This window comes from Neodiprion pinetum, chromosome 3, assembly GCF_021155775.2.
Source record: "Neodiprion pinetum isolate iyNeoPine1 chromosome 3, iyNeoPine1.2, whole genome shotgun sequence".
NCBI classification, from domain to species: domain Eukaryota; kingdom Metazoa; phylum Arthropoda; class Insecta; order Hymenoptera; family Diprionidae; genus Neodiprion; species Neodiprion pinetum.
The window spans coordinates 13315645-13328041 of record NC_060234.1 but is presented as its reverse complement, the minus strand read 5'-3'; positions in this window follow the sequence as shown (position 1 = coordinate 13328041).

Below are 12397 nucleotides of genomic sequence, written 5' to 3'. Positions count from 1 at the left end.
TTTTCCTCCGGAATCTAGGGGTTCTCCGTGTTCGTTTGCAAACCAAATAATTGCTCCCTTTTTCGTTACTATATTGTCTCGAATCGTGATTACATTACAGCGGGTCTGGATATCTTCGATTATGACAGGGTTAGACTTTACGATTTGTTTTCCTCTGGTCTGTTCGGTTAAATTTTCGTTAGGTGGTAATATTTCAATTTTACCAACGTCGTCGTACGTTTTTAGCCTGTTTTCTCACGTCTCAAGTTTTTGACGGTAATTTTCCAAACTTTTCGTCATGTTCTTCTAGCGATTCTGCATATAATACAACATCATCGAGGTATACGAAAATTTCTATTCCTTAGAGCCCCGTTAACACTTGATCCATTAAGCGCTCGAAGGTTGCGTGTGCGTTTTTTAAACCGAATGGCATCCTATTGAACTCGTAATGTTCGCAAGGCATTGTGAAGGCAGTTTTACCTTTGTCCCTTTCGTCCATGTGAATTTGGTGAAACCCGGAGGCTAGATCGAAGCCTGAGAAATATTTGGCACCACCTAATTGATCCAAGATGTCTGTGATATTAGGTAGCGGGTATGCGTCTCCTAGCGTTTTTTTCATTTAACGATCTATAGTCAATCACCATGCGCCAGCGCTTATTCCCTTTGGATTCCGGTTTCTTAGGCACTATCCACAACGGAGAGTTGTATAAAGACGCGGAAGGTTGAATAATATCTCAAACTAATAGTTCTACTTGTTTTTGGATTTCTTCCTTATAGATTTGTGGGTAGCGATAGTGTTTCGTATTTATTGGCTGCTCATCAGTTATAGTTATTTTATGTTTAATTACGTCAGTGCATCCTAAATTATCGCCTGGTAAGTAAAATATATCTGCGTTTGTTCGTATTAAGTTATAGACGTTCTCTTTTTCCTCGGTATTTAAGTGTTCTAATCTCAATAAGGATTCCAAAAGCTCGACCCTGGCTTTGACTAGGTTGTGGGAATTTTGAATCATAAATAATCGTTTCAACTTAGGAATATTCATTTCATTAGGTTGATCCGTGTTTTGCGTAGGGATACTTCGTGGGATTGCGCACTTCGTCTTCTTTTTATATTCGTCTTCGGCTATGTTGTGTTTATGCATAAAGGGATTCAGAAATATACAATAAACACAGTATACACGAAACACGTTTATTAAGGAAACTCAGATATACAATGTTATGACCCACGACCTACCGGTCTGGGCAACGGCAGTGTACTGATCCTTTTCATACTCTTATTCCTATTCATTCCTGTATTTACTGACAAGTTCACATATCCTACATTCCTTCCCTTTTTATTTTTTAATTACCAGCCCTTGCTTTATAATGTTCAGACCTACGTAACGAATTTTTCTGTTCAACTTCCTTTGTTTTGGACACTACGGCCTTTTGCTCAAAAGAAATGATTTGATCAACGTGTCTCTTCCAGACTAGGTTCGGCTCGACTTCAACTAAATAAGTAACAGGTGACAATTGTTTCTTTATTACCGCTTTGACACGCTTTTCACTTCTGACTCTATGATCATCTACCATCACGGTATCTTCTACGGAAAATGTTACATTTCTTCGACCTCTTTTACCATCAATTTGCTGTTGTTGTTTCTTTAATACAAATGACTCTGTATCGGGATTCAACAAACTGAAGCGTGTGCGTAATTCACGCTTGTACAGTAACGACGCTGGTGATCTATTAGTCATACTATGAGGTTAAGTTCGATAGTCGAAAAGGAATAAACGAATCGCTTCTTTCAATGATTTTCCGCTTTTTACTATCTTTTTTACCCTGTGACGGGTTTTGAGTCCGCACTAATACTGTGGAAGGGGGGGGGGGGGGGGGGGGGGGGACAATTAGAGACGGGGCGAGAAAGTCGGGGCCGATAGAATAGGTAAAACTTGGTGTGTATATTTGTGAAGGGGGGGTACATGTGTTGCGATCGGGGGGGGGGGGGGGGGGGGGGTGAGTCGACTTAAACTACGAAAGGTACAAAAGGGTTGTAGACTTTAACGGGGGCTGATCACGCCTCAGCCCTTAGCGTCACTTGATCCTAACTTATAGATACGCGCGCGGAGGGGGGGGGGGGGGTGTGTAGGGTGACGGGGAGTGTGAGGTAGGAAGGGTCGGTATTGCGGGGGGGGGGGGGTGGTGTAGTGTGACGGGGAGTGTGAGGTAGAAAGGGTTGGTATTGCGAGGGGAGGAGCAGATCGGCTGTAGAATGCAGGCTAACCTGGTGTCGTCGGCGTGTGCGGGTAATGGTGTACGTGTAACTGTGTGAGTGTCGGTATCTCTCTCGTTTTCTCTCTCTCTCGCTCTCTCTCTCTCTCTCTCTCTCTCCCTCTTCGCTTCTCGTGGATTTCTTTCCTTTTTACTTGTGGCTGCTTCGCAGGCCGTGGTCGTAATGCTCGCTGGCGCTCGGCTCAGCCGAGCGTCGGTGGGCTTCGGTTACCTTCGGGTGTTTCCCGATGGGACGGGACTCACCCGTTCGGCTCTTCCCCGCGGGTTTGGGGTTTGTTGTGACTTGCACTCTAGGTGCAACGTCACAACCCGACTTTTAAAAGTCTTAACAAAATTCTCGGCAGCTCCATTGGTAGCTGGGTGATATGGCGGAGAGAAGCATTGGTGTATTCCTCTTTTCTTTACAACTTCTGAAAATTCTTCGCTTGTATATTGACTACCATTGTCAGTTACAATTAGCTTCGGATAGCCACGTTTTACAAATAAATCTTTGCATGCCTCAATTGTTTGTTGTGCTGTTGCAGTTTGACCCATGTCTATCACCTCAGGCCACTTAGAGTGTGCATCAATGACAATCATGAACCTCTTTCCGAAGAAAAGTCCTAAAAAATCGCTATGGATGCGCGTCCAAGCTTTTGCTGGCCACGGCCATGGCGTAAGGGGTACTTTTTCGGGTGCACGGCTTTCTTCTGCACATATTTTACAGCTTTTTACGGTACTTTCAATTACTTTGTCAATCCCGGGCCACCATACGCATGATCGTGCCATCGATTTCATTTTAACAATTCCTGGGTGAGACTCATGCAGTTCACTTAACATCAATTCCTTAAGGTTACCAGGAATAACTACTCGAATACCTCGCATTAGACACCCTTCCTCTAATGTTAGATCTTCGCAAACATTGTAGTATTCCTTTTCTGTTTCCGTAAGTTTATCTTTTGAGATCCAACCCTCTCTTGTATAACGAATATTTTTTTTTTGTACGTTACATTTTTCGGATTCTTGTTTAATCAATTTTTGGTCAAGTATAGGAACGCATTCAGTTACATAATTAAGCATGTAGCATTCCTTGTCAAAAACAGGTGTATTGTCGTGTATCGGCAAACGCGAAAGCGCATCGCAGTTTCCGTTATCTTTGGAACTGATGTGCTCCATTTGATATGTGAAACCTGCTAAAAAGAAAGCCCATCTTTGTAACCGATTTGCGGTTGTTTGTGGGAATACCCGTTTTCGGTCCGAAAATATACAAGAGTGGTTTGTGATCTGTTCTTAGGATTATTTCTCGTCCACAAATGTATCTATAGAATTTTTTAAACCCGAATATAATAGCGCCTGCTTCTTTATCTATTATTGCACGGCTACATTCCTTCTCAGGAATTACTTTAGATGCGAATTCTATAGGTCTCTCTGTATTATCTTTATAATGATGCGACAATATTGTGGACAAACCGTACGAGGAAGCGTCACAGGCAAGGATCAGCTGTTCTGAGGAATCGTAATGCGCTAATACTCGCTCTGATGACAACTCCTCCTTTACCCACTTGACTGCGTCCTCGCATTGTTGTGTCCATTCCAATGTATCTCCTTTCGTACACTCGTATAAAGGTTTTAACCGTTTTGCTGAGTCAGACAAGAATCTGGCGTAAAATGTAATTAGGCCCAGAAAAGATTCTAACTGTTGAACGTTCTGGGGTATTGGAGCCTCGACGATTGCTTTGACTTTGTTCGGTGACGTACGTAGTCCTGTTTCATCAATAATGAAGCGCAACATTTCTAATTTGTGAAGGGTAAAAATTCTCGACCTCGTAGATAATATATTATTAAGTCTTGGTGAGCGGTCATAGAAATGTATAATGTATTTTCGTTAACGTTTCGGCCCGGATATGGGCCCTCCTCAGAACGATTAATTTTTTTATTTGACTGTCAAGAACAAAAAATTTTTTTTATAAAAATATACAATAAGACATTAATTACTATAGATGTCATACTATTGAAGCTATTGTCTATTGTAGGTTAGTGAGTACATATTAAATATCTGTTATGATTATAAAGTGATAAAACTTGAAGAGTAATTTACCTTTTATAGGAAGGAGGATTAAGATACAAGTCAGAATCGTAAAATACAGTTTGGCGAGCGCAGGTTCTTCAAATAGAATGACAATAATCGTTGTCGACTTCTTCAATTGTTAAAAGTATAGGTGTTAAAAATATGGAAGTAATTAATTAAAAAAACTATGTATCTTCACTGTCTATAAGTCAATGCATTAAAAGGTTTAGAAAAAGGGTTTATGGTAGTTAAAATAGTTTAAACGATGTCCAAACAGTGGTACTGGTATCATTATGACCCTGTTCTCCATGTCTGAACAATTTTTGTTAAACCGTTTGAGTCAACTGGTAAACAACGACTGATGGGAGAATCAAATATGTCCCAGAGTGAAGGTGAACAAGTATAAACAATTATAAAAACATGTGGCCTGGGGACAACAAATTTATGTACTTAGTTGAGGTTAAACAATGTGTGATGTGTGGGCGGTAATCAGCGGTTTGTAAATATTCCTAAGATGTTCAACGTCTTGTCTAAGATTAACCGAATTTGGGTGTCCTGCAATATTGCACATTTCTAGTAGTAACCGTTTATAATAATTGGGTTCTTCACAAAGGATGTTTGCATTGTCATAGTTAAAAGTATGTTGTTTTTTGGTCACATGTTTGGTTAGAGCGGTATGTCGATCCTCATTGTCTTGTACATTGCGTTGATGTTCTTTGATTCTAGTGTCTAGTTAGCGGCCAGTTTGTCCGATATACACTTGATTGCAATCGTTGCAGGGTATTTTGTAAACAACACTGGAACGTTTGCCCATAGGGATCCTATCTTTTCCCGAATCAAAGACAAGTTGTAAGTCTTTTGAATTTTTTCCCATAAATTTGACATTGTATTTGGTAAATAACCTATTCAGTGACTCAAAGAGACCCGATACATATGGGATGGGAATAAATGTAGTGGCTGGTTTATTGTTGTCGTCAGCGGAAGCAGAGTCAATATTATCGTCAAGAAGTTTCTTGATATGTAAGCGTCTCTTATTTATATGTTTGTGTAAAAGGCCGTGTGGATAATCGTTCCATCTTAAAATATTATATATGAGTGACAAATTTTTTTCATGGAATTCTATACTTGATAATTTGATGGCTCGGTCAACAAGATTAAAGATGGTACCTATCTTGTATGACATCGGGTGGTGGGAATTAAAATTCAAATATCTTTGAGACCAAGTTTTTTTGTGGAACCAATCTGTTTTGATTTTAGAGTTGTTATGTATCAGCAGTAAATCCAGGAAATTGATGGCATTATTATCTTCTATTTCGATGGTGAATTGTAATCGTGGATGATATTGGTTGATTGGATTTCATCTCTAATTTTGAAGCAAAAATAACGAGTTTCCCAATCGATTCAAGAAACCAAGTAAGATCAGAATTTACTAACAGAGTTCTTAACTTTCCAAAGAACCCTAGAAACAACAGCATTAATTTTGTCCCAGACAAAAAAATCCGTGATACCATGTTTTTTAAAAAAAACAACCCGAACATCATGTTTGTAAAAGCGGATAAAGGCAATACGTCAGTAGCCATACACAGAGAGGCTTACAATAACAAAATGCGACAACAGCTTTCGGACACTAACACATATAGAATTGCTAGATACGACCTCTGCAACACCTTACAGACTAGGGTGAACAAACTCACCTTCAATTGGTTCAATTCCAAACTAATAAACAAAAGCATACACAGAAGCATCGCTACCTATAACAGTGTTCCCCCACGTGCATATGGGCTCCCTAAAATCCATAAAGAAGGAACCCCATTACGAATTATGGTTTCTTTTGTTAATAGCTCGACTTACGCCTTATCTAAACTAATTAATTCATGGCTCACCACAAATATCACCCCCCCTATCTCCAGAGTCAAAGATAGCTTTACATTGGTTGAAACAATAAATAAACTGATTATTCCAGACAATTATATTTTAATATCACTAGATGTAATATCTCTATTTACCAATGTACCTATAGATCTCGCTATGCTCGCAGTAAAAAACCGTTGGGCCTCTCCAGATAAAAAGATTTCAATCCCACTCACTGAACTGGTTAAAGCCTTAAACATTTGTTTTGATTCGGCAATCTTTAAATTTGACAACGACACATACGCACAACAATTCGGGTTGCCCATGGGATCCCCTCTCTTTCCAATCTTGTCAGATCTGGTGATGGAAGACCTAGAAAGGTCATGCATCAGCAATCTAGATTTTGATTTACCCTTCTATTTCCGATATGTTGACGATATTTTAACTGCTGTCCCTAAAGAAAAAATAGATTACACACTGAATATTTTCAACCAATATCATCCACGATTACAATTCACCATCGAAATAGAAGATAATAATGCCATCAATTTCCTGGATTTACTGCTGATACATAACAACTCTAAAATCAAAACAGATTGGTTCCACAAAAAAACTTGGTCTCAAAGATATTTGAATTTTAATTCCCACCACCCGATGTCATACAAGATAGGTACCATCTTTAATCTTGTTGACCGAGCCATCAAATTATCAAGTATAGAATTCCATGAAAAAAATTTGTCACTCATATATAATATTTTAAGATGGAACGATTATCCACACGGCCTTTTACACAAACATATAAATAAGAGACGCTTACATATCAAGAAACTTCTTGACGATAATATTGACTCTGCTTCCGCTGACGACAACAATAAACCAGCCACTACATTTATTCCCATCCCATATGTATCGGGTCTCTTTGAGTCACTGAATAGGTTATTTACCAAATACAATGTCAAATTTATGGGAAAAAATTCAAAAGACTTACAACTTGTCTTTGATTCGGGAAAAGATAGGATCCCTATGGGCAAACGTTCCAGTGTTGTTTACAAAATACCCTGCAACGATTGCAATCAAGTGTATATCGGACAAACTGGCCGCTAACTAGACACTAGAATCAAAGAACATCAACGCAATGTACAAGACAATGAGGATCGACATACCGCTCTAACCAAACATGTGACCAAAAAACAACATACTTTTAACTATGACAATGCAAACATCCTTTGTGAAGAACCCAATTATTATAAACGGTTACTACTAGAAATGTGCAATATTGCAGGACACCCAAATTCGGTTAATCTTAGACAAGACGTTGAACATCTTAGGAATATTTACAAACCGCTGATTACCGCCCACACATCACACATTGTTTAACCTCAACTAAGTACATAAATTTGTTGTCCCCAGGCCACATGTTTTTATAATTGTTTATACTTGTTCACCTTCACTCTGGGACATATTTGATTCTCCCATCAGTCGTTGTTTACCAGTTGACTCAAACGGTTTAACAAAAATTGTTCAGACATGGAGAACAGGGTCATAATGATACCAGTACCACTGTTTGGACATCGTTTAAACTATTTTAACTACCATAAACCCTTTTTCTAAACCTTTTAATGCATTGACTTATAGACAGTGAAGATACATAGTTTTTTTAATTAATTACTTCCATATTTTTAACACCTATACTTTTAACAATTGGAGAAGTCGACAACGATTATTGTCATTCTATTTGAAGAACCTGCGCTCGCCAAACTGTATTTTACGATTCTGACTTGTATCTTAATCCTCCTTCCTATAAAAGGTAAATTACTCTTCAAGTTTCATCACTTCATAACACAGCTCTACAAAATAAATACTTTTTTTTGTTGCTCTGATTTTTTCTGTGAATCCTGGTGTTTGAGAACGTAAAACTTACGAATATAATTATGATTATATTAGATTGGCTCTGGTTTTTATGTTATTGTAGTATTGTATTCGAGATGACTCAATGTTTAAAGGCGAATTTCTCTTGAACGGTTAAAGTTCTATATCAGTAGTTTTTTATAGAGCGTGAAATTTCCTATAAGAATCTGTTAATACAGATAGTTTATTAGATGTACGTTTAGATGGTTTATATGTCAGACGTTTATGAGATATATTTTTCCTAAATTTTTTTACCTGTTATTTAAATGGAAAATGGAAAAAAATCAATATTAAAAGCTCGTATTTGGCTGAGATATTCTATATAAGATGCTCTACCGAAAGTTTGATGCGTGTTTGAGAGAAATTTTTTAATTTTTTTTTTCGGAACACCCCAATACCCCCCCTTTCGAAGAAACTTGTTGTGCCCTCTTTTTCATGACGAGAACAACAAAGTATTATATTTCTTATATTTTTTATACTTCTGCCCGAATAAAGTAAGCATAACTAAGGTTATTGATAGTATTTTTTTGATAAACTTTAGATATTACAAAAAAGAAATCGAATTTTTCACCTAAACATTGCTTTTTTGAGTCATATGTGAAAATGTCGATAAAATAAATAACTAGAGCCAATTTCGAAAAACTACGCTTACTCCTAAGGTCGTTGACATCGAATCTTTCTAAGACGACTCAAATATCAAGAGCAACAAAACCACTGTAGACCAGTGTAATCATAACAGATATTTAATATGTACTCACTAACCTACAATAGACAATAGCTTCAATAGTATGACATCTATAGTAATTAATGTCTTATTGTATATTTTTATAAAAAAAATTCTTTGTTCCTGACAGTCAAATAAAAAAATTAATCGTTCTGAGGAGGGCCCATATCCGGGCCGAAACGTTAACGAAAATACATTATACATTTCTATGACCGCTCACCAAGACTCAATAATATATTTCTAATTTGTCTTGAAACAGCTTGCATTTAGCACTATTTACTCTTAGTCCAGATTCCTGCAACTTGTGACATCCAGTTTTGAGGGTCTCAAAATGCTCTTCTGCATTTTTTCCCGTTACGTAAATATCGTCCAAATAGATGGCAACATTTTTAATTCCCACTAAGCAATGCTCCATCTTTTTCTGAAAATCTCCAGGACCCGATGCTATGCCTTCTGGTAATTTTTTATATCTGTAAAGACCTTTATGCGTTACAATCGTGAGACATTACCGACGATTTTCGCTAACTGGAATTTGCATATAAGCATCTGACAAGTCAATTTCCTAGAACAACTCACCACCTTGCATCGCAACAAAAATATCATGAACATTAGGCAATGGATGCTTATTCACGATCAGATTTGGGTTTACCGTTAATTTAAAGTTTCCGCAAAGTCTGATTTCCTCACGACCTTTCCTCACAGGGACAATTGGCGTTGCCCATTCGCTGTCTTGTAATTTTTCTATGTGCCCTGCTGCTTCTAGTCTATCTAGTTTGTTTTATATTTTTTTTTGTTTTTTAGAGCGAACGCGAAAGGGTGAGCTTTGAGAGCCACTGGTTGCGCGTTCGGTTTTAGATTTAATTCAAGAGATCCTCAATTGAAAAGACCCGAAGTCCTACTAAACAGTTCAGGAAACAGTTTGATCAATCTCTCTTTAACCTGGCATACTTCTATCTTATTGACATTATTATCTTCTGTTGACAACCTTATTGGCCACATTCCGAACGCTCGCAACCACTGCCTCCCTATCAGTGTTGGGCCTTTGTTGGGCCATTATATACAAATCCACACACGCTCAAGACCTCCCAACTTTGCTTTTATTTTGGCAATACCCAAGGGAACTATTTTGAAATTTCCATAGTTATTCAAAACCGCTTTCGTACTCTCTAATTTCATACTTGGCACAAGTGCCTTATGCTTAGACAAAGACATGACTGATACACGAGTACCCGTATCAACTTCCATATCTACCTCTGCTCCGTCAATATTTACAGTAATATACATTGGCGCTTTTACGCTGTCTTCTACGAGAGAATTTATCTGTATGAATGAAGAATCTTCCGTTGTATCCGATATTGTTGCCACTAGCATCCTCGGCCGTCTGTTCCAGATACCTCACTTGCTGCTTTCCACCCGATGATGCTCCATGTTTGCTTCTGCAAACCCGCTCCATATGTCCTTTTTTTTCACAGAGTGTACAGGTTTGCCACCTGTGACGGCAATTTTTTTTCCAGTGGTTTGGTCCTCCACAGCAATAGCAAGTCCTTGGACTTATGGTACTTTTTTTCCCTTTTACTTCCCGTATTCCGGATAGGCGGCTTCATTGCTGCCCTATTCTTGCCACTTTTCTTTTTCTTTATGAAATTCACGTCTTGAATCGCACTTTCCGGAACAGCAATATTTCCCCTTATGTTTGCATCAGCCTTAGCCTTTTCTTGGCCTACTGCTATATTATAAGCTTTATCAAAAGTCAACTTGTCCTCTCGAAATAATAACACTCGCGACTCTTCCTTTCTTAGTCCACACACCAATTGATTACGAAAGTGCTGCATTCAAGTCCTGAAAATTGCAATAAATTGCTAACTTTCTCAACCGTGCCACGAACTCTGAAACCGATTCTGTGGTCAATTGCGCCGCTTGATGAAATTTACACCTCTCAACGGCTTCCGACGGTTGCGGACACAAGTGATTTTTGATCAACAATTGTAACTCCTCGAAAGTCTTATCTTTCGGCTTCTGCGGTGCACATAAATTTCGGATCAACGTATAAGTCTTAGGGCTGACTTTTGTGAGCATAACTGCTTTTTGTTTTTCTGCATCTGTTATGCCCGATGCAATAAAATACAATTCCAAACGCTCTGTGAAAGTCTCCCAATCATCTTCACTGGCGTCAAATTCTAGTTTTATTTTACTTTCTACCATTATGATTTTGTTTGACGATTCACCTTCGGGTGTACCTTCTGATGTTGGCTCTCGGTCTAACTCTCGACCGTCGACGTCTAGAGTATCAAACGATTCATCGTTACTGTCCTCACTTTCAGCCAAAACTGTTTGGACTAACAATTTTCTCAGAGTGTCCACTGTATATTCCGGAGTTACTTCCACCTTAAATGCTTTTAGCACTACTAATAATTGTTCTTTTGACTGTCTATATATCCAGGATGTAGCTGGCTTTCCTTTTGGCATCGATGCTCCATTATGCGCACGGCACTTTTATACACTTTTATACACTTTTGTGTACCTGTTTATACGTATTCTCACAACGCACTTTTTATACACGTATGTTTCTTGAAATCCTCGTCGCCAAAATGTTATGTTTATGCATTAAGAGATTCAGAAATATACAATAAACACAGTATACACGAAACACGTTTATTAAGGAAACTCAGATGTACAATGTTATGACCCACGACCTACCGGTCTGGGCACCGGCAGTGTACTGATCCTTTTCATACTCTTATTCCTATTCATTCCTGTATTTACTGACAAGTTCACATATCCTACATTAGACATGATCAATGAGTTTTATAGTTCACAAAATTGCAGTTTAGAAAAACAATTCCAAAAAATGAAAGCTTCTAACATTAAAAAGGTGAACAATCTTTTAATTCAAAATCAAACTCTGGAGGAAAACCAAACAACTCTGACAAATCAAAATGGTTTGTAAACTTAACGAATGTCACTATACCTCCACAAGTTATTGAAACTGTAAGTTTGGGACCTAAACATAGAATTCCCATAAAAAACAATGCAGTACCTACATCTAATCTCATAGCTGATTTTGAATCTTACGCTCATAAAATTCCTTTGGAGTCACGCAATCGAGCTAGAATTGATTTTTCTAATAAAATTGCCAATTTTAAACACAATCCACGAATAACAGGTGAATTCAATACCAAAGCACTCAACGCTATTAAAGACTTCCGAGCTTCTCACCCTGGTCTGCTGTTCTTAAAAGCTGACAAAGGTAACGCAACTGTTTGTATTACTCGTAATGACTACAGAACGAAAATGTCACCACAACAATCAGAGAAAAACACGTATAAAATTGTCAAACATGACCTTACTTACACATTACAACAACGGGTTAACACACTAATTAATAGTTGGCAACAAAAAAATTTAATCACCAGACAAGTCAAACGTAGTATCTACACCAACAACAGTGTGCCACCTAGAGCTTATGGCTTACCTAAAATTCACAAAACTGATGTCCCGGTGGGAGTTATGGTGTCATTCTTAAATAGTCCAACTTACAAATTAGCCAAAACTTTAAACTCATGGATAAAACTGGGCCTGAAAAGAGCACCTTCACATGTAAAAAAACAGCTTTAAT